Below are 23,537 nucleotides of genomic sequence, written 5' to 3' on the forward strand. Positions count from 1 at the left end.
ACATATAGGCTAATGGGGTTTGAACTTCCTGAAACTGAGAGAGAAAAAGATCTTGGGCTCGCAGTGGATAGCCTATTGAAAGTGTCGACCCAGAGTACTGCAGTCGTGAAAAAGGCAAACTCCATGTTAGCAATTCTGTAAAGAAATTGGAATGAGACTTACTAATGTTGGTAAGATTCAATGAGACTCTGTGCAACAGTGATAATAATATGTATTTAATATGATTCTTTTGTATTGTTGGGATCAATTTTGTGAAATATGGTTAATAAGTAATATTGTTTAAAAAGCATGATTGTATTTTATACTTCTATAGTTCTTTGTTCCTGAGGAAGGACCAGAAGTCTGAAACACTGCATACTACCCAGGAAAAATGTTGGATATCTACTCTGGACTTTGTTTTTTTCCTTCTATGGATCCTGTGAACTTCTGTATTTTCCAATGGTGGATTATATGTGTAGATTCATTTCTGATTACATGTGCATTTCACTTTGTTGAAGTCTCCTTTTGGATTTACTTTTGCGGGTAATTCAGTTCACAGTTGATTCTTGTTGTCCCTTGCTATTTTTTGCTGTGTGCTGTACTGTTTATTGTTGAAAACCCCATGTTAGGGAGTACTAGGAAAGGGATTGAAAATAAAGCAGCCAATATTATAATGTGCCGGTATAGATCGATGGTGCAACCTCATTTAGAATACTGCAAACAGTTCTGGTTACCGTATCTCAAAAAGATATCACAGAGCTGGAAAAAGTACAGAGAAGGGTGACCAAGATGATTAGGGGATTGGAGTACTTTTCCTATGAGGAAAGGCTGAAGAGTCTGGGATGTTTCAGTTTAGAAAAGAGATGACTGAAGGAAGATATGATAGAGGTTTATAGAATTATGCATGGAGGTGGAGAGAGTTAACAAAGAAAATTTTTTATCCCTCTCCCAAAATACCAGAACTTGAGGGCATCCAATAAAGCTGAGGACAGTAGATTCAGGACGGAAAAAAGGAAATACTTCTTTACACAGACAGTGATTAAAATGTGGAATTTACTGCCAGAGAATGTAGTAATGGCCACAGGAATAAACAGCTTTAAAAGGGGATTAGATAGATTCAAGTGTGATCCAATGGAGAAGGAAATGGCAACCCACTCCAGTATCTTTGCCAAGAAAACCCCATGGACAGTATCAAAAAGTTAAAAGATATGACGCCGGAAGATGAGCCCCTCAGGTCGGAAGGTGTCCAATATGCTACTGGGGAAGAGCAGAGGGCAAGTACAAGTAACCCCAGAAAGAGTGAAGCATCAGTTGTGGATGTGTCTGATGGTGAAAGGAAAGTCTGATGCTGCAAAGAACAATACTGCATAGGAACCTGGAATGTAAGATCTATGAATCAAGGTAAGCTTGACGTGGTCAAAAATGAGATGGCAAGACTGAACATTGATATCACAGGAATCAGTGAACTAAAGTGGACAGGAATGGGCGAATTTAACTCAGAAGACCATTATATCTACTACTGTGGCCAGGAATCTCGTAGAAAAAATGGTGTGGCCTTTATAGTCCACAAAAGAGTACAAAAGTCAGTACTGGGATACAATCTCAAAAATGACAGAATGATTTCGGTCCGATTCCAAGGCAAACCATTCAACATCACAGTAATCCAAGTCTATGCCCCAACCACTGATGCAGAAGAGGCTGAAGTGGACCGGTTCTATGAAGACCTACAACACCTCCTAGAACTAACACCAAAAAATGATGTCCTCATCATCATAGGGGACTGGAATGCTAAAGTAGGAAGTCAAAAGGTAACCGGAATAACAGACAAGTTTGGCCTTGGAAAGCAAAATGAAGCAGGGCAAAGGTTAACAGAGTTTTGTCAAGAGAACACACTGGTCATAGCGAACACCCTTTTCCAACAACCTAAGAGACGACTCTACACATGGACATCACCAGATGGGCAACACCGAAATCAGATTGACTATATAATTTGCAGTCAAAGATGGAGAAGCTCTATCCAGTCAGTAAAAACAAGACCTGGAGCTGACTGTGGTTCAGATCATGAGCTACTCATTGCAAAATTCAGACTTAAACTGAAGAAAATTGGGAAAACCACGAGGCCATTCCGTGAAGAGTCGGACTCGACTGTGCGACTGAACAACAAAAGATAGATTCATGGAGGATAGATCCATCAGTGGCTATTAGCTATGGTGATGGAGGTGAACCTCAGAAGCATTAAACCTCTAAAGCCCAGAGCCAGGAGGGTCTCAGCCTCTATGTCCTGTTGTTGGCCGACAGAATGCAGGACTACATGGACTACTGGTCTGATCCAGTAGGGCTCTTCTTATATTTATTCCATTTTTATCCCACCCTCCCCACCGGGCTGTTAATTTTTAATGTGATTTTTAACATATGTTTTTTGTGCTAGATTTTTAGATTGGTTATAGTGAACTGGATCCTACTTAGAGATGTAAAATGTCCGGAAATTTTGAAGCTCGGAAAAAAACCCCGTTTTTTCCCCGGTTTTTTTCGGGGGGAAACGGAAATTTTCGGAAAAATTGGAAAAAATGCTACATTAGCATTTCTTTTGTCTTTTCTAGATTGAAAGTCATTCTGTTACTTTAGGAACATAAAATATGACTATGGACATTTTTACTTGGCATGAAATTATCACAACTAGCATATTAAAAATATAGTGTATCCAAACAATTATTACAAACAGAATACCCACCCACATGCAAAAACAAAACTGAAACCTTTTTATTTTCTTCTGACAATAGCACCTCCTAAAGGAAGAAATGCATCTTGTTCTTGCATTGGAGAGTTCAGTTTCGGGAAAAAACCATTTTTTTTCTGACTTTTTCCGGGTTTTTTCCAGGCCTTCACATCTCTAATCCTACTAGCTTTCCTAAAGAGGGGATTTGAGTCAAGGGGACCTTTCTCTATATGCTCTGTAAGCCTCCAACTTCTATACCTGCTATATAACTTCTACAGACTAAGGATAAAACATCTGATTAAACAGACTCTAGTTCATAGCACAATAAACTCATTGAAGACACCCCAGAACTATTTGTAGTTTTTATTTCACATTATAAGGGGAGCAGTGGCACAGTGGGTATATCCCACTGTCTTAACATCCGAACTGTGCTCGTTCGAGCCCCGCACTGGTGTGAGCAGCCAGCCTGTTGTCCCCAGCTCATAGTCCCCCGAGTGATTCGAAAGCTTCGGCGAGTAGATAAAATGGGAACCACTCCTTAGAGAGGATGGGCACACCAATCTCCCTTGTGTTAGCTGACAGTCGGGACGTCCTGGTCGAGGTTCGGAAAAAGGCAGAAGAACTTCTCGGCTAGAAAAATCCCTGCAGTGGATGTTTCCAGCCAGGCGGTGGCAGTGTGGCGGTTTGACATATGGGTCCTGAAGCCTGGTCGACAAGCAGCCGTTCGGAAAATGACTGAGCCAAGCCTGAAGACGTTTACACCGTGCAGTGACAGTGTGTGCTATTAAATGAATATATGTTGTCTTCCCTATACCCTATGAACATTGTTAGTCCCCTGTCTAAAATGTGTAACTGTACATCACTTTGAGCCCACTGGGGAAAGCGATTAATAAATTGAAAGTATTATTATTATTATTATTATTATTATTATTATTAGAACCTACAATTAACAAGCATACTGAAATGGCTTTTTCCAGAGCCAGACTATATCTCCCATGTATTTGTGCAAGTAAGCTGATACATTCATCCCAATTCCACTTGTGAGCTATCCTAATAAGCCTGCACTACACCATTTGCAAGTTCCATTATGATGCTTGGTCATTAAAACATTAGTAACTGGAGTGAATTCCAAGCATGATATAGCATCCCTCTGACCTTTTACCTCTGACAAATTAAATAGGTGGTCTTTGGCAAGCCACCCCTAGCTTCAGCTAAGATACTGACCTCTCCTTACAGGCTTGTTAAGGTAACAAGATAACACCTGTGAAATGTTTTGGACATGAAACACTACATAAATGCTTACTTTGAATCACCCAGTGGAAGTTATAGGAAGAAGAACCAAAACAGACAAAAAAAGAGAAGAAACAATGCATAAGATTTCAAGGGATTGGATTCTGCTAACATTTTCATTCAAACTCATTCAGTTTCCACTCCTTATTACAGACCCGTTCCACACGGGTAACTACTGCAGGTCCTATGATTCCCAGCACAACCTTTTTGGTGGGAAAAAGGGACCTCCTCTTCCCTTTTCATGAGTGGAAAAGCTGACTGGATCTAACCCAAGATGTGCCGATGCTAAATAGCTTAGCTGGCTTTAAGAGAATTCAACTTCTCTTCTATGAGTTTATCTAATACCCACAATAGCTAAATGGAACCTCCACAGCCAGAGGAAACTGAACACCAGTTTCTGGGTGGCAATAGCACTCTAGCACCATCTGGATGACCCCTGTGGGACCACTAGTCTGACCCAAAAAGCCTCTTATGATGGATTAGTATCACTGCAGTGGTCAGGAAAGTACTCCCATACTTGAACACCCTCATATGCCACCAGAATCTCCTAAACAATTAATTACTGCTTTAATCATTTGTGTGAGCATATGCACATAGCAATGCTGTAACACTATGTCTTTTTACTGTATGCCAAGTGGAGTCAATTCATTTAAATTAATTCCTGTGGACAGATATGAAGGCCAAACCATTTTCTTTGGAGTCAAGCTCATGCACAGGATGACACCATTTCTCTCTAAGCAGTTTTTCAGAAGACCTCCAAGTAGAGCTCCAAAACACTGGCACTTTGCTTCTAATACGCCAGAAAATCGTTATTACTATCAAAATCTGCTACGTCCTGAAGAGCATCAGTCACTGCTAGGTCTTCCAACTGCACTGAACGTAACAGCAGGAATGTACTATTAATTTAACCTACATGAAAAAGTAAAGTCTTTAAATGAGTCTGTCCACTTATAAATTCAAGCACCTATATACTTTTCTCAATTACTGGCATAAACAGACCACTGGCAATAAAGCAGTTCAAGGTCAAACCAACTTCACAGCAGTTAAATAATTCCACTATTGTTCTGACTGAGCAAGTTGAGGGAAGTGGAATCAGTCAACCTTCCTGCAGCTTCTAACCTTCCTACAAATCAAAGAACTTTGAGGATCCCATCCCTTTGTCACATTGGGTGCATTCAGACAGGGCATTTAAGCCGGTATAGAAGCCGGTTAGAAACGGAGTACTTACGCGCGATCACATGCACAACATCTGCCTTCCGTCCCTAAGCGTTGCCAATCGTTGCAAACATCCCTTAAACCGGTGTAGTTTGCCACTAGGTACCGAAGTGGTGTTATCCTGAGTGCTCCGGTTCTAGCTGCTTTTTCCCTGTCTGATCGCTCTCCGCCGGTGTAGAGCCACTTCCGCTGGGAAGCCCAAAGCTTCTGCTTTTCACCCGCCATTTTTTTTTGCCTCAGCGATATGCGCTTGGGTAAAGCTTCGCCCCGGCATTAGTAAAAAAAAAAAAAAAAAGTGCTTAGTTTTAGGCTGGCGGGAAGGTAGCTCTATGGCCAACCCTGAGAAAGCACGTTTAGCCCGCCCCCAGGCCCCCCTGACTACAACTGCAGCAGGAGGGGGGAAAGCCGGCTCCAGCGCCAGCCCCGGATGGCTCCACTCCCTCAGCCAGAAGAGCAGTGGTGGTGGGGCGCCTTCCCCGGGAAGTGGTCAGGCTGCCTGCAGCTCCTCCCGTGTTCTCGTAGCCAGCTGCTGCTGCACGGCGGGGACAGCCTCCTGTAACCTAGACTCCAATGCAGCCGCGGAGGCTCCTCTTTGCTCCCCTCCTTTCCCTCCCCTTCTTGATCTTCCTTTTACTTCTTGCCGCCGCCTCCTCCTCCTCCTCCTTCCCCTTCATCTTCCTTCAGCCTCCCAAGTCCCCGCGGGGGGGGGGGGGGGGAAACAATCAATCAGGGTATCAGACGGAGATGTTGGACTGGTGGTGGGGGCAGGAGCAGCAGCGGGAGGAGCAGCTCCTTTGATAAAATATTAAAACCGCCAACGCGCACTGCCATGTGGACACCCAGGAGCGATGTGATCTGCGGCGAGAGAGGGTAATGTGATCGCGCTTGTCCTGGATCAAATACAATCCTATTGGAACCGGAGCAGTTTAAACCACTCCGACACGCAGTCTGACCGCACCCATTGTGGCTCCTACTAATTTGTACCAAGAATTACTTCAGGCTGTAAAACATGTTGCTAAAAAAACGATGTTAAAAGTTTCATTTCATTCCCTTCTTGGCTTATTTTTTTTCAAACACGGTTCTGTGACACATGTCTGACCCTAAATCATGTATGCACAAATAATGTAAATTCTTCCCCTTGGTTTACTTTTCTCAGACACTGTTCTGTGACTCATGTATGATCCTAAATCATATATGCACAAATGATGTAAATCCTTTCCCATCCCCAGATCAATTTACTTAGCTTAATTACTTCTCAAACTCCTTAGTGCTAAATATTAAAACTGAGATCTGAATGCCCAGGGATTAGTGCTAACAACAGCCTTAAATTTTCCCAGAACTAGAAACAAAGCACAGGAAAAATTGGATGTCACTTTCTAGAGCTACCTAGACCAATTATTCACCCACAAAGGAAAAAGCTTTAAGTATCCAGTTAAAATATGATGACCTGCTAGATTTTTTTACCAGAGTCAACGTTGTGTGATTAGGCCTGGATGAAAGAAAAGTGATCAGTACAGAACACTCTGAAGTATACTTATTTTTATCAATGCCATCAAAAAGCAACCATGGGACCGGCATGAAACAGAGACATACTGCTAAAAATAGACATGGTATCCCCATTGTAACATGACAAGAACACTGAGCAAGGAAGAAATTAAACTACAACAAGCCATGCTACTACTGTGTATTTTGACCCACTAGGCACTGATCTGCTACAAGACAAATTATTTTTCATATAATGTCTTATATATATGGCAGAGTTAAATGTCATGTTCCCCAAGCTACTTTTCTTCTGCTTGGAAGCCATTTCATGGACCACACTGAAGCAAAAACCCATAGTGCAGAAAGCATAATAAACATAAAGGACAATAGACAAAACACAAACTATTAAGAAGTAAGCTGAACAAATAAGAGTACATATATAGACAATCTTAAATTTTCTCAAGTACAGCCACTGTCTTTCTTCAGGGTGGAGCTGCTGGAGCTAATTTTTATTATGTAATTATGTTTCCATCAAACTCCTGAAAAAGAACAGCTATTAGCCTTGGTGATCATCGGTACAAGGAACTGTGTTCTCTCTCTCTCTCCAAATCTGGAAATTAAGTCATTCACCATTCCATGGGTTTAGACCCCAGTGGAAGACATAACCTGCTTCCATCTTTATGGCAGAGAGCCACTGTTGAATTTACATCTGCAGTTTTCAATACAGGCTTCAGGAATGGGTTGTTCTACTTAAAATTCAGTAGGCTATATGTAAACCTATTCTAGGGTGTTGATTTGTTTGTTAATTGTTATTTGTTAATCTGTTATGCAGATCACGTGCCAATCTGCTGATCCTAGGAATTTAGAAAAAGAAAGCCAGCTGTATTTGCGCGTGTGTGTGCGCGCACACGTGCAAAACAAACAGCCCCCTTTTCCACATTACATGCCTGTTCAGAGACAGTCAGATTTGAATGAGCACAATTTCTACAGCAATAATCACCGGTGAGTTCAATACTCGTCTAAGAATTCCAGTGCAAATTATTACCAAGGCAGACTGATGTTCATTAGATTAAAGGAGGAAGCCATTTACAGTGCTCAGTGAAATTTGCTTGTGCACCACTGCAATTTTACTCAATTTTTCCCCAGTGTGCCTTGCTATACACCAAGAAATACTGTGGGTTTCCTCATGTGCCTACATAACAGTTAAGAATATGGAGAATGCGGCTTCAAAGTTGACAATACCCAACTACGCTACACTTGATCTTAGCCAAAAGGCCGAGAAGCCAACTTCTCCTTTTCAAAAGGACAGGCAGTCAAATACCAGATCAATTCAGAGTCCTTTTAACTGCTAGTTCCCTGAGGATGCCTAGAACCATTCCTGGTTCCAAGTGTGACAAAATGTGATTTGACAGCAATAGAGTACAAGTCTTACAACAGGAATATCAGTAAAAATGTAGCAGCCACTGAACTTTTTTTTCCACAGCTAGCTAATTTTTTCTTGTTGGCTAGTCATTAGAATTTGAGCAGTAAGTCATCTGTGGAAGTCATCTGCTTTAAGGGACAGCTTACCCCAAAAAGGCCATTTCCTGGATTACAAGAAACTTTAAGAGCCCCAAAACAAGGTGTTAAGAACTTCTGACAAAATCAGTATAGACTTGGAAGTAATTAGAGGTTCCAAATAAATTTGAGGAGTGTTGGTTCTGCAGGAAAAAAAAAATGTACCATGGGCCCGGTCACACGGGCCGGATATCGCGGGGGGGAGGCGTGGCTGTTTGCCCCGCAGCGAAATTATACGCGACTGCGCAATCAGGCATCCCCTCGCGGTCCTGTAGAGGTCCCATGGTTAGGGGGGAGGTGCCGATCACACGACGTGCCAAAGAAGCCGCGCGGCACGACGGGGTTGTGGAGTTTTTTTAATTGAGCCGGAAGTATGCGCATGCCCCGTTGGGTGCTTGTGCGCATCCCTGGAGACTTCAAAAAAAACCCAACCTTTTCGCAATGGGGCATGGGCGGGCACCGGATACCACCGGAAACTCGATCAGATGCCCGCCCTTGCCCCGCAGTTTCCGGAAACTGGTACCTCCAAGGTACTAGTTTTTAACCGCGCATCTTCGGCGGGAAGCCTCGGGTTCGCCACGGGAGCTCTACGCTTCCCAGATGTGGCGATGAGATCGCACCCGGAAAATCCATCTATTTTCCGTCACAGTAGCGTGGCTACTGCTCCGTGTGACCGCAGCCCATGTCATCTTTTGCTTGCCTCTCTCTCTGATTACTGAACATGAACTAGAGATGCTGCTTGCAGTTCTCTGGTGTGTTTATGTTTGGCTAGTGGCTAGTGGCTAAAAGGATTCTGGAGACGACCAATTATCACACTTTTTGCTACTATCAAACCAAAGCAGTAGGCTTGCAACCACCACCCTAACAGCACCTGAACCTGCCTGTTTTCAGAATCATTATTTAAAGTCAACACTAGAATAAGTGACGTGTAGAGAATAAGGAAAAGGAGTAGTCCTATCACCAATGAAACTACACTTGTTCAGCAAAAGTTTGTCCACCTGGAAGCTGTTTTCAATTTTCTTCTAGACAGCTACAGCAATTACAACTACAATAATTCAAGAATGGTGGTTCTAGATAGTAGTAAGTACAAGGTACAGTATAGGTATATAAATAATACAGCAAAGTGTAACTCACAGTAATGGTCTGTTTTCCATGTGAACTGTAATGGAAATTGCAATTGGTTCTTTGCTTAGCAAAGAGAAAGTTCCCAGGTGAGAAGATGACCTGGTAATGCACTGAGAACTGTTAAGTTCATTTGTTATAGAGCATTATTTTTGGGTTTTGTTCTCTCAGATTTGTACATTCATTCCATCACCATGGTGAAGCAGCTTCTAGAGGCAGATAAATGATTATAAATATAGCTTGTTAATTAAGATAGTATATTAACATCTTGGAAAGAATGGTTAGAACTATTCTGCTGGTTAGCATTCCCAACATTAAGCTTTTTGTTTTTAGGTCTCCAGGACTCTTGTAAAAAAAGATAATCATAGATTTGTAGTATTTCTGTCCAATCCAAGACAGGCCACATTCACCAAGTTAGTTTAATTAAGGGAGTAGACAAGATATAGACTTGGATTAAAATTGAGTGACCTGTTAAACCAGGTAAATCTAACAGCAGCACACCATTTTATAAGAAAAATATTCCAAAGCACTTTAAAGACAGTCTTCTGATGCAAATCTTATTAAATAAAGCAACTGTTTAAACTACCAAAATTATCGCTTAAGCACTTCAAGCTCACAATCTAGCCTGCATACATATCTTTGCATACTGCATCACCTCTGATACTGATTTTATTAAGAAAAATTAATATCTTAATGTGCTCAAAAGACAGTCCTGTACCTGGATTAACAGCAAGTCCAGTATCAGAAAACACAGGTGCTACAGCACAATCCTGAAATGCACAGGCAACCCACTGCCAGTTTTCCAGCCTTTGAAAATATTTACGCATTTACAGTAATGTATAAATAGTAAACAGAGCCTTATTTTTTAATAATTTTACATCCCTAAGTCCTAGGTAGAGATGAGGCATAGAAAAGAATTGGGGGGGAAATGCCCCCCATAAAGACTGAGCTTTTTTCATTTTGCTCAATAACAAATTATGCAGTTTATTTGCCCCCAAAAAAATCCCTCCCAAAATGCATTCCTTTGGCTCCGGTCACACAGGCCAGATATCACAGGGGGAGGCGTGGCTAATTGCCCCGGCGCAGTTTGATCCGTGATTACGCTATCAGACGCACCGGCAGCACACCACAGGTCCGTCCCTCCGCGTGGGTGGGTAAACGAGGGTGGCGATCACACAACGATCCTGCAGCACGGCAAAGAAGCGGCACAGCGCGATCACACCAGCAATGGCTAGGCGCCACTGCCGTGACAAAAAGGGTCATTTTTTTTTAAAAAAAAAGCCAAAACGGCATTTTCACTTTCCTCTTTGTGCGCATGCGCCGTTGGGTGCTTGTGCGCATCTTGTGGAGACTTGGGGGGGACCCTGTTTGCGAAGGGACATGAGCGGGCACTGGATGCCACCACCGGAAACGCGATCAGACGCCAGCCCTTGCCCCACAGTTTCCGGAAACTAGTACCTCGGAGGTACTAGTTTTTAACTCCGCATCTTCGGCGGGAAGCCTCGGGTTCGCCACGGGAGCTCTATGCTTCCCAGATGTTGCAGTGTGATCGCGCCCGGAAAATCCGCCTATCTTCCGTCTCTGTAGCGTGACTAATGCTCCGTGTGACCGCAGCCTAAGAACAGTATGCATACACACCTTCTTCTGTGACCAGCTGCAGTTCAAGTAATTGGGGATTCCCTACAGAGAGGGGCAGAGGCTAGGTTGTCTCCAGAGGTATGCTGTCTACCAGGTGCACGAATCTAGGATGTGACAAAAAGGATAGGAAGACTCATCAAGCCCACAATTATCCCTTCTTGCTCATCCATGTGGGAGCAAATGATACTGCCCGGCACAGTCCACAAAGTATTAAAAGAGACTACTTGATTCTGGGTAAAAAGGTGAAGGACCTGGGAACACAGGTTGTATTTTCGTCAGTTCTTTCTGTCGAAAGCCGTGGCTCAGGAAGGCAAAGACGAATATTGCAAATAAATGACTGGCTACATAGATGGTGTTATCAGGAAAGGTTTGGGTTTTTGGACCATGGCTTATGCTTTCAAGATGAAGTTCTTCTATTGGGAGATGGTTTGCACCTCACGAGGGTAGAAAAAAAATATTTGGTAAGAGCCTTGCAAACCTAATAAGGAGGGCTTTAAACTAAATCCTATGGGGGAGCAAGACAAAAATTCCAAGCCTAGCATGATGCCAATAACTGTAGATAAGAACATTAAAGATTTGCAGGGAGTGGCACATATGCTAGGAAACATTAACTTGCAAGTAAATACAGAAACAAAACCTCGGGGCACATAAACCATGGATTGTGATGTCTCTACAGTAATGCTCAGAGTATGGGAAACAAGCAGGACAAACTTGAAGTCCTAATACAGAAGAAGAAGAAGAAGAGAAGAAGAGATTGGATTTATACCCCACCCTTCACTCGGAGTCTCAGAGCGGCTTACAAACTCCTTTCCCTTCCCCTCCCCACAACAGACACCCTGTGAGGTAGGTGGGGCTGAGAGAGCTCTGACAGAAACTGCTCTTTTTCAATAACAGCTGTGCCAAAACTATGGCTTGCCCAAGGTCATTCGGCCAGGTGCAAGTGGAGGAGTGGGGAATCAAACCCGGTTCTCCCAGATTAGAGTCCGCGCACTTAACCACTACACCAAACTGGCTACAGGAAGGGGACTATGACCTAATAGGCATTAGAGAAGAAGAGAGAGAAGAAACTGGATTTATACCCCACCCGTCACAACCTGAAGGAGTCTCAGAGCAGCTTAAAATCTCCTTTCCCTTCCCCTCCCCACAACAGACACCCTGTAAGGTAGGTGGGGTTGGGAGAGCTGTTTGTGAACTGCTCTTGAGAGAAAAGCTCTGAGAGAACATGTGATTGACCCAAGGTAACACCAGTAGCTGCATGTGGAGGAGTGGGTCTCCCAGATTAGAATCCGCGCTTCTAAGCATTACACCAAATTGGCTCTCTACTTACTGAAACAAAGTGGGATGACACAATTGAAATATTAGGATTGTGGGATAAAGCTTGTTTAAAAGGGATAGACAAATAAGGATGGGTGGAGGAGTAGCATTATATGTAAAGGAGGTATATACTTGTGAGGAAATACATGAATCTGTGCAGTTGAGAGTCTCTCGGTAAAAATAAAAGAAATAACACTGATATTATGGTGGGGGTCTGCTATAGACCACCAAGCCAGGCAGAGGACCGCACCCCAATGTTCCCTCTAAGATGTGGAGTCTTGTGAGCAAAAATTCTACTTTGTGAGCTACTGGCACTAAAGTTGTGAGCAAGCGATTTGGCTGCTGCATAACTTAGTTGGCTCTGGAGCCCTCCTTCCTGAGCGGAGACAAAAATGTGTGAGCTGGAGGCTAAAAAACTGTGAGCTAGCTCACACTAACTCACCTTAGAGGGAACACTGCCGCACCCATACCTACGGTGGGGCCCCTCAGGGCCTGGTCCCCCAACTTGAACTGGTCAATGAGGTGAAAGTAGTGGGCACCCTAGATAATAGTAACCATGTAATTTTGGAATTTACAGTCTTGGAGAAGAGAAAAGCTGTACGTACTTCAGGAAAGCAAATTTTGACAAACTTAAAGTTATGCTGTGGAGATTCCCATGGTCAGAAATACTTAAGGAGAAGGGAGTTTAAGAGGGGTGGGAGTTTCTTAAAAATGAAATATTGAAGGCACAATCACAAAAGATTCCTATGAGAAGGGAAAATGGGAGGAGCCTAAAGAGGCCAAGATGGCTCCATAAACAGCTTTCTAAAGACTTGAGAAATCAAGAAGACTTGTTTAGGAAACAGAAGGAGGGCCTTATAACCAAGGATAAATACGAACAAATAACCAGTGCTTGTAGAGAGAGTTAGGAAAGCTAAAGCTCAGTATGAGTTAGGCTAGAAAGAGATGCTAAAACAAACACAAAAAAAGGTTCTTTGGTTCAAAGTAAGAAAAAGAGCAAGGACATGGTAGGCCCATTCCAAGGACAGGAAAGTGAAATTGTAACAGGCGATGAAGAGAGGGCGGAACTGCTCAATTTCTACTTTCCTTAGTCTTCTCTTGCGAAGGAAATGGTGCTTAACATGGCAAAACAGAACACATGATGAGGGAAGGGAGTTACAGCTTAGGATCAGCATAGGGGTAGTACACAAACACCTAATTTCTTCAAATGAAACAAAGTCCTCGGGGCCAGATGAACTGCATCCAAGGGTACTAAAATAACTTGTGGATGTAATTTCTGAGCCTCTGTCAATTATTTCTGAGAATTCTTGGAGAACAGGGGAGGTGCCAGAAGACTGGAGTTGGGCAAATGTTGTCCCCATCTTCAAGAAGGGGAAAAAGGAGGATCTGGGTAACTACTGACCTGTCAGCTTCATGTCTATACCTGGAAAAGTTTTAGAACAAACCAGTCAGTCCTTGAGCATTTAGAAAGGATGGCTATGATCACTAAGAGCCAGCACGGGTTTCCCAAGAACAAGGCATGTCAGACTAATCTTACCTCTCTTTTTTTGTTTTGTTTTGAAAGTTACTAACTTGCTGGATCAGGGGAATGCTGTAGACATCGTTATCTTGATTTCAGTAAGGCTTTTGCTAAGGTTCCACATTATATTCTTGTTGACAAATTGGTAAATTTTGGTTTGGTTCCTATGACTGTTAGGGGGATCTGTAACTCGTTCGTTGACAGACTACAATCAAAGAGTTCTTGTGAATGGTCCCTCACCCTCTTGGAGAGGAGTGACAAGTGGAGTGCCTCAGGGATCTGTCCTGGGACCTGTTTTGTTCAACATCTTTATCAATTATTTGAATGAACGAATAGAGGGAATGCTTATCGAATTTGCAGATGACACTAAATTGGGAGGGGTAGCAAATACGGTAGAAAATAAGAGTCAGTATTCAAGATGATCTTGACAGGCTGGAAAACTGGTATAAAACAAATAAAATGAACTTCAACAGGGATAAATGTAAAATTCTGCATTTAGGTAGGAAAAATCAAATGTATAACTATAGGATGAGGGAGACTTCTCTTGGCAGTAGTATGTGTGAAAAGGATCTGGGGGTATTAGTAGACCATATACTGAACATGAGTCAGCAATGTGATGCCATAGCTAAAAAGGCAAATACCATTTTGGGCTGTACCAACAGTAGTATCCAGATCACGTGAAGTGATGTATTGCTTTAATCTGCTCTGGTTAGACCTCACCTAGAGTATTGTGTTCAGTTCTGGGCTCCACAATTTCAGAAGGATACAGACAAGCTGGAACGTGTGTCCAGAGGAGAGCAGCAAAGATGGTGAGTGGTCTGGAGACCAAGTCCTATGCAGAAAGGTTGAAGGAGCTGGGTACGTTTAGCCTGGAGAGGAGACGACTAAGAGGTGATGTGATAACCATCTTCAAGTACTTGAAGGGTTGTCATACAGAGGATGGTGCAGAGTTGTTTTCTGATGCCCCAGGTCAGACAAGAACCAATGGGTTGAAATTAAATCAAAAGAATTTTCGGCTAAACATGAGGAAGAGCTTCCTGACACAGCGGTTCCTCAGTGGAACAGGCTTCCTCTCGGGAGGTGCTGGGCTCTCCTTCTTCGGAAGTTTTCAAACAGAGGCTGGATGGCCATCTGACAGCAATGCTGATTCTGTGAACTTAGGCAGATCATAAGTGGGAAGGCAGGGAGGGTTGCCTCAGTGCTTAGTTCCCGTGTCCCTTTCTTACACATCCAGGGAAATGCCAATTGCCACTTTGAGGTCAGGAAGCAATTTTCTTCAGGCCAGTTTGGCCAGGAATTCTGGAGGGGTTTTGGACAACTTCTGGGCATGGAGCAGGGGTCACTGGAGGGGTGTGGGGGGGGGTAGTTGTGAATTCCCTGCATTGTGCAGGGGATTGGACTAGATGACCCTAGAGGTCCCTTCCAACTTTATGATTCTAACTGTATTTGACCCAAAGCCACTTACACCTGTATCATTCAGATCACAGCATACTACAAATAGTACAAGTACCACACTGCAGCAATGCACTTGTCTTTCAGACAAGAAGAAACTGACACCTTATCAAATGCACCCCAAACAATTCCTATAATGCATCAGATATTGGCAGTACTCCCATTTGGACAATATGGTGTGATCTGGGTGGGTTGAAAAGATTTGATGGGTGGTCCTGCTTTGGGCTAGATTGTCTGGAGTTTGGGCTAGATTGTCTGGAGTTAACCGGATTGGATGCTCCTCTGGTGTCTTCAGATTATGATCTTATGAAGCCTAGAACAGTATGCATATACACCTTCCTCCATGACACAATTCAACCTCATTTTCTCCAATGCGACTCACAGATTTGAACACAGATTTACTTCCGCATTTCATACCATCAATTATTAGTATCATCATTCATAGAATCACAGAGCTGGAAGGGGCCATACAGGCCATCTAGTCCAACCCCCTGCTCAATGCAGGATCATCCTAGAGTATCCCTGACAAGTGTTTGTCCAGACGCTGCTTAAAGACTGCCAGTGAGGGGGAGACAGTGGTGTTTAGCCTGCAAGGTAAATCAGGCCAACGGAGTATGGTTCTGTTCCAATATCATGGCATACCATGGTCTGCACTAACCAAATAAACAAGAGAGCACTCTTGTTTAGAGCTCCTTGCTGGCTTTTGTTTTGTAAATTCATTCAATCTCCATGGTAAAATAGCTTCTAGAGGAAGAGCAACTCTTTTCACTATGTCTTGTCTTCAGATATTATTCTAAATCACAGAACAGACACTGGGCTGCAAAGCAATTTGAGATCATGATTTCCAGTTCTGGTTTCCCAGCTGATCAAAGAACATGATTTGTTCCTTTAGACAACCCACAAAACCAAGGTCAAGCTTCTTTAATCACTGTTTGGAATAATGTCTTAGTTTAACATTAATTAAACCTCTGTTCTGTCTAAGTTCTGCAAAGCTGAATGGGAAGTGGAAACCAAGTTTCTCCTACTCAAACCCAACACTATAGTCACAGAAACCTGATTCACAAGTGAATGTTACTGTTCCAAAAGATCTATCCTAAGAATACATCACGGTTAGTTAATCTGAGAACATATAGACTTTTAGAATCTAGTAACTTCCATTAATCCATTAAGTCACTGGGATCATTTACATACAGAACTACTGGACATCACTGAGCCCAACATCTATCAGGGTTGCCTTGGAGAAAGATGGGCTAAAAACTGAAAATGTCTTAAACTTTTGGATAGTAAATCTTACATTTATCAGATACACTGTTAACACTAGATTTAACACTACCTCCAACAATGCTTGAGGAACATATTAGCTGATGTAATGATTAAATAGTGTAACTGGAACAAAACTGGCACTTCAAATACAAATTACTGTTGCAACACTCAAAACTCAGTAACTGAAAATAAATTGTCAAGATGATCTGTGAAGCAACTCAATAGGAAACAAGAGACTAAAATCTTTTAAATTAATTTTGTTGGAAGGAAATTTGAATTTAAAATACAAATAAAAATGACACAGGCCCCGGTCACACTAGCGGGAAAAGCCACGGCAGAAGTGCGGCATTTTAGAGGTGCAGCAAATTGAAGCACGGCATCGGGATCAGACAGATCCGCTGAGCCGTATTTGCTCCCCGCCACGATCACATGCTGAGGGGGAAGCAATGGGACGAAGGGCGAGGTGAGGCAGCTGCGCAGTTGTGCGCATCCGCAGTGTGGCAGGGCCTCTCATACCACAAGATACGAGCGCATCGGCGATCACACGGCCACCTATGCTGCACATTTCCAAGTAGGTAGTAGTGTTTTGCTGGTATCTTTTAAATCCGCGTTTTTGGATGGAAGGGATGGGTTGGGGGCGCGATGCTTGCCAGATGTTGGCATCTGATCGCGCCAGTTTAATCCGCCCTCAACCCGTCCGTTTCGCGGGGCAAATCCTCCCGTGTGACCGGGGCCACAGTTACTACAATGTGTTTCTATTGAGCCCAGAGACCAACAGATCACATGCATCTGAGTTCAAGAAATGCTATCCTGTCTCTGACCCTGATCATCCAGGATACCAATAATCCAGGATACTCTACCTGAACACTACAAAATACTGAGTTCCCTAATGATGAATATTTATGATTCTGCCAACCAAAGACCATGGCCATTCACTTTCTATCTAATTGGAACCACTGTTTTAAACAGTAATTGCCAGCCCTTGCTTCTAGAAAGTTCTACATTTTTATAGTCCCGCTCTAGATACAGTTTATTCAGCTTATCCCACTTTGTTTAATAGGCTGTTTTCTTCCAAGTAGTGTGTGCAAAGTTGCTGCTTTAATTTCCAAGTTATCTTGTTAAGAACCTTTGCAAAGGTACAAAGACAAATATGTCTCATCCCTAAGGAGATATAATTCAGTACAGCAAGAAGCATATGGTTGCATGATGAAACATTTGGATTATGCACCTTTTCTTTTTGATTTAAATAAACACTTGCAAACCATTATTTAAACCAAAGTTTTTAATGACAAAATACAGTCATCATTCCAGCATAACAGAAGCAACAGTTTAACGTGCATTTCCTGGTTGTGCACCTGTCTGGAAAGCTATGTCATCAATAAGCAACCTTAACAGTAGTTTCAAACTCCTAACAAGCCTTTAATTTTCTCTTACATACACTCAAGCAGCAAGTTGAGTAGCTTAGATGAAATAGGGCCTATCACATCTCATCTAGAACTCTGCCTTAAGTAGCAAATGCTAATACAGCCCAAATTACAGCAACTTGACTCATAAACTTCCAAACTAGAACTCAGATTGTGGTTTAAATGAGATCTTTGGATGAGAATGTTGTCTCATACCCATTTCACAAAATCTTTAATGAATGCAGCATTTTGATGTCTGTGAATCTCAGAAGTAACTAAGTTTCATCAACCTCGGTTTACAGTTGAACGAGACAGGAATCCAATTATGCCTGGCGTACAGGCAGCATCTCATGCTTCCATGTTAACTGGCATCTTTGACTTCCTAGCATGGCTCACTCTGAGCCTTGCAGATTTTAAGAAAAATCTTAATTGTTTCACATTAGACCTACCCCTGAATTTAGCATCACATGAAAAATATGATCAGTGTGCTCGAAAATCAGGTTTTTAAGAAAGGCTAATTATCATAATCAATTATTCCTTGATGTATTTAAGTCTCATGTACAACTTAATGACAACTATTTAAGCCTGCCTGGAAGATTGAGAGCTTTAAAAGAACCTTTTGACAACAGAATTATGGTCATGTGACCACTTTTAGAGCTGAGAGAAGCAGAAGATTACCTACTGCCAACCATGTTCAGAATCACACTGCATGGAGAGAACACATATCTAGCAGGAAGCTTTACAGCCCAAAAGTAATGCACAGAAATCATTACCATTGAGCCATATTAAAAAAAAAGTTTTCCCCAAGCTTAAACTGTAAAAAGGGTATCTTATATGCAAGTTATGCCACAAATCCCAGACGTGGGTATCTACATATTCTACTGACAAACAGTTTTGGGCAGCAAAGAAGCCAACTGCACCAAATACATGGTGAAGGAGACAAGAGTTAGGCTAGATACTAGCATATAAAGGAGGAGTGGAAAGAGAGAAAGAATCCAAATGTCAGTGAGGGAAACTTAATAATGTAGCAGAAACAGTAGCAAACCCGTCTACTCGCCAATACACTACCAGATCACTGGATGAACTCAGATCTCATGACCCACTTCATATCACTATTAAGAGGATAAGGAGCAGAGAACACACAATTTTATTATAGAACTAGTTTTAGATACAATTCATAAGGGAATGTTAGTTGTAAAAAAACACTATGTCATATTCATAGAGCATGTAGTTAATAGCATAATAAACCTACTCTTTTACAAGGGCACAAGAAGTACAAAGTAGATTCAGGACTAGAATCTTGTGCCCTATACATACAAGTGTGCAGGCACACTTCTTCAGATACATATGTGTGCCAGCACATGAAAGCTTGTACCTTGAATAAAACTTTGCTGGTCTTAAAGATTCCTCTGGACTCAAACTTTGTTCTGTTCTGCTGTTTTAGACCAACACAGCCACCCACCTGAATCTATGCTAATTAGACTGGAACTACCACAACCTTTGTTGTATTTACACAATATAAGAATGAGTAAAGAGTAGACACAGTCCACCACCACCCCATGAGAATACCACAGGTTGTTTAAAGAATATTTATTAATCTGATCTGCCTTGTGTGATTCTGAAAACATTCTTACATTTAGAACCGCAATTTTCAGGTCAGACATGAGACAAAACTAACTCATGGAAACAGGGGAGGAGGTCAGCCTACACAGAGAATAACGTACCTCTGTATTGAGTAGTGGAATTTAAGACCATTCAAATTAGATCCTACACTTACAGTAAAAAGCAACATTCATTATATTCTCAACACACTAATATATGCACGAATAAGGATGCCCTTCAACAAGACCACAACCAAGAACAACAACAAATGGGCATACAGTAAATGAAAGCCATAACTTGGGGGAAGGGGGGCAATAATGTATCTGATAAGCATTGATATTGAAAAAATAATGTGGGGTACAGAAGGCCGAAATTATGGAGTGTGAGGGACAGCTACTCATAGAATACCAGGTACAACACATGGAATGCAACAAGTCAAATATGGAGATTGTATCCCATCTCAAGATTACGATTGATCTGAAAGTTCTCGTTTTAAAAAGAGGCATGGGAGTTCATTTGAATGAAAACTCAAACCAAACCTGAAGGTCAATGTTTGTGTTTGTTTCAGAATTCCAGCTATGAGACATCAAGTTGATTATTGGAGTAGCAATTTTTGCACCAAAGATCCTACAATTTGCATACTGACCAATTTAAATATACACAGCAAAATACAAATGAGTGTCTGATATATAAATCTATGTATTTTCACCTGAGAAAATGGACTTGCCACAACAGCTTGAACTTCAATACGAACAGAGTCATTCCTTGTTAGATGTGTAAGAAAGGGGGAAATCATGTTCACAATTTCATCCAAGTTCTTCCTACATCCTTTGTCCTACACGTTTGCTGCCTTTCAAAAATTTGTGGAAGATCTCCAGTAAACACTATTGAAAGCATCTTTGCATATGACTAAATGCATCCATTCAAAGCTGAACAATCCTCCTTAATTTGATTTTACTGGGGGGGGGGAGCACAGAGTGTTGGGGTAGCAACACACCTCTACAGACTGACCTACCCACAACTTGTCTGAACAAATAAAGACAGAAATCCTGTAACATGTATTGCCCATGTAAGACATCCCGTAAACTCACTGATTTACAGAAAATAAGGTCAACAAGTGAAAATTTATGGCAGTCTGAGAAAGATAATCAGACAAAAAACTGTTGCTTTGTAACAGTGACTGGTCACTTTAGTGCTACACAAATCAGATCCACCCTACAGGGAGAAAAACAAACAATACTAATTTGCTTGATTTCTGCACCATTAGACTCCTCCCTAAAGAACAGACATCATTGTTACTGCGATTACTGTGCCCTCCACCCTAGAAAAAACACAGGCAGAAGGGGAGAAATGCTATGAAAAGGGTAATCCAGCCGTTTCACAGCTTCTGCCTTACTCCACCCAGTTTCTCCCATGCTCAATGGCTGCACACATTTTCCATAAATATGATCAAGCCAAACGAGAAAACACAAAACCATTCTGACAAAATCAGGTATCTATAGCAAAAGCTTTTGTGTTAACTGTTTTCTTTGTTCAACATCTTGATATATTTCAGGGGCACTAGAACTACTTCCATTATCACAGGAAAATTCTGGATTTTTAAAAAGCCTTTCCCCACCCTTGACCCACGCACACACACAGCTGAATCGCACAAAAACCATTAATAAATTATAACTCTCTGAACATGCAAATCATTCCTTCCCCTCCCCCCACAACACAGTCTACAAATGATGCCTATATGGGAGCAAGAAAGAATCTCAGGAAAACTGAATAAGCAAACAGGTTAATGTCATTAAACCTCAGCATTATTATTATTTTGGGGGGTGGAGGGAGACAGCACAAGCTGCTAGTGTAGCTCAAGCAGCCAAACCCTCACGGGCTAAGAAATCCATGGCAAAATTATCTGAACTGCAGCCACCAAGCCCTACTGCAGCACTGTCAGGACAGAGGGTTTTTTTAACCGATGCTACCAAGAAAAGGGGGTGGAACATTGCTGTTATCAAAGGCTGACTGAATGCAGCATCTCTCCCCCACAACTACTCCCAAAAACCTCTCTCAAAAGCAAGTCAGCCACCCCCAACTTCTTAATAGAGGTCAAGATGGTACAAAGAAAGACTCCACAGAATTGGTTACAATAAAAAACCTGCATTCTGAGCGAGCACAATGATGGGAAGGAACCCCATACCTGCATTTCTAAAATCAAATCTGCTCCCCAATCCACCCAAAACATTTTTCAGAAGCACAATTTCCTCTCCAAACTAACATCAATGAGGTTCAAAATCCCCAATGTGTGGAGTCTGAGCTCCCTCCCGTTCATTTTCCATCACTATCTCCTCCCATTTTTGCTGCGGCTGGTTTTGAAGGTCTGAGCCACCTCCTATCAATGATTTTTCTCTTACTCAGTCACTGCAGGGAGATGGGTGGGAAACAGGCCTCTTAACAGAGGATCCGATTACAACTGCTAGATATCTCTTTATTTTGAACACTACAGGTCCCGTCTTTTAAAGATCCAACACCTCAAATCTCAGCCTTATTTATTTGTCAACAAATTCTCCTTTCATCTTCACTGGCAGGAAAAGTAGAATACAAACAAGATGGAAGCATGGGAAAAGACTGGCCCAGGATACAAGCTCTCGCCATCCCACTATCCTTCTATCTCTGGGCCTTTATGAAAGCTGCTATTACTACAACCTCCTACACCCTTATTTCTTGCTAAGTCACCAGGAAAGAACACATTAGCAAATGCAGATGGTCAAGTAAGAGAAGCAGAAATAAATAAGTGGAAGAGATGCTGAAAAAACAAGATGTGTATTGTAGGACTGGGAGAGAAAGCTTACAGGAATACTGGGAAGAAACACTAATAGGTTATGTGGAGGTGGAAAGCAGGAAGGTGAGAACAGATTATGGAATGGCTGGGAGCAAATGATGCAGGGAGACCGGGCTGTATGGTGCAGGGACAGAGAGAGAAAACAAACAAGCAGAGGGATGGGGTTCAAGGATAAGGGGATAGGAAAGAAGGCATATAAACAAGCTAGGATAAGGGAGTGACCTGGGAGTCAAAGATTCAGCTGTGACTGTGAGAATCTCTGGGAGCAGCTGCTGAACAACCAGAATGCTGGAAGCTTCTGCAAGGTTGGAAAGGTGGGAGAGAAAATGGGCCTGAAGAATTAAGGGCCTTGGGCAAACCAGCCTGATGAAGTATTTGGTGACAAAGCAGACGGGGAGAGCGCACGCTCTGGGTTACAGAGAGGCAAGGCAGCAGGGGAAGGAGGGTAGCAGGTACAAAAGATGAGGACTAGGATACGTTGAGAGCAGGGGACGCAGAGGGCAGGAGAAACAGAACCACCCCTCTAGCAAACCAGGCTCAGAGAAGGTAAAGGAAGCTGGAGGGGTGTGCACAGAACATGCCACAAGACATGGTTATGGGGCAGAGACACCATGGCAGAAATGGGGTTGAACCAATGGAGGATGACCAGATGGATGAGAGATGGTCATGGTTCAGTGAGCGGGTGGTACCTAGCGCCAAAGAAGGGTAGGGTCCACTTTTCTCCCTCAGCACCCAGTCATTTAGAACCTGTTATTTAGCAGGGTGCTTTGGGTGCCCCTAAGCCAGTGAAGTAACAGCAGCACTCACACTCACCTGTGACAAAGCAATCTACGGTATTAAAAGGAAGATGAATAGGAAGGAGCAGTTCTACTCCAGGAGGAAAAAATGCAATTTATACTCCCCTCCTCCCCCCTCAAACTTCAAAGGAACAGGTGTTGAAAGAGAGGGTACCCGGTCACATTCCGCGAAAAGGTGAGAAAGGCTGAGCTCTTTGGGGGGGGGGGTGAGGAGGGGGGAGCAGTCATCATCCCTCTCTCCCCCCCGTTACACAGAGGGAGGCGAGCGAGCGGCCGATGGGCGTCCACCGGGGAAGCGCGGGGAGCCGCTCGCGTGGGGGGTGGGGGGGAGCGTCTCCTCCTCCTCCTCCTCCCCCCCCCG

At 42.7% G+C, this 23,537-nt stretch overlaps 1 protein-coding gene across 1 annotated transcript in view; it reads right to left on the bottom strand.

Annotated features, from left to right (window-relative positions):
- PAFAH1B1 (platelet activating factor acetylhydrolase 1b regulatory subunit 1) overlaps positions 1 to 23,537 on the bottom strand; it is a 112,789-nt gene that overhangs the window by 88,456 nt on the left and 796 nt on the right. The gene's annotated exons all lie outside the window — the stretch shown is intronic.

The sequence above is a fragment of the Gekko japonicus genome, unplaced genomic scaffold (genome assembly GCF_001447785.1).
Source record: "Gekko japonicus isolate JY-2015 unplaced genomic scaffold, Gekko_japonicus_V1.1 scaffold1911, whole genome shotgun sequence".
Classification (NCBI taxonomy): Eukaryota; Metazoa; Chordata; class Lepidosauria; order Squamata; family Gekkonidae; genus Gekko; species Gekko japonicus.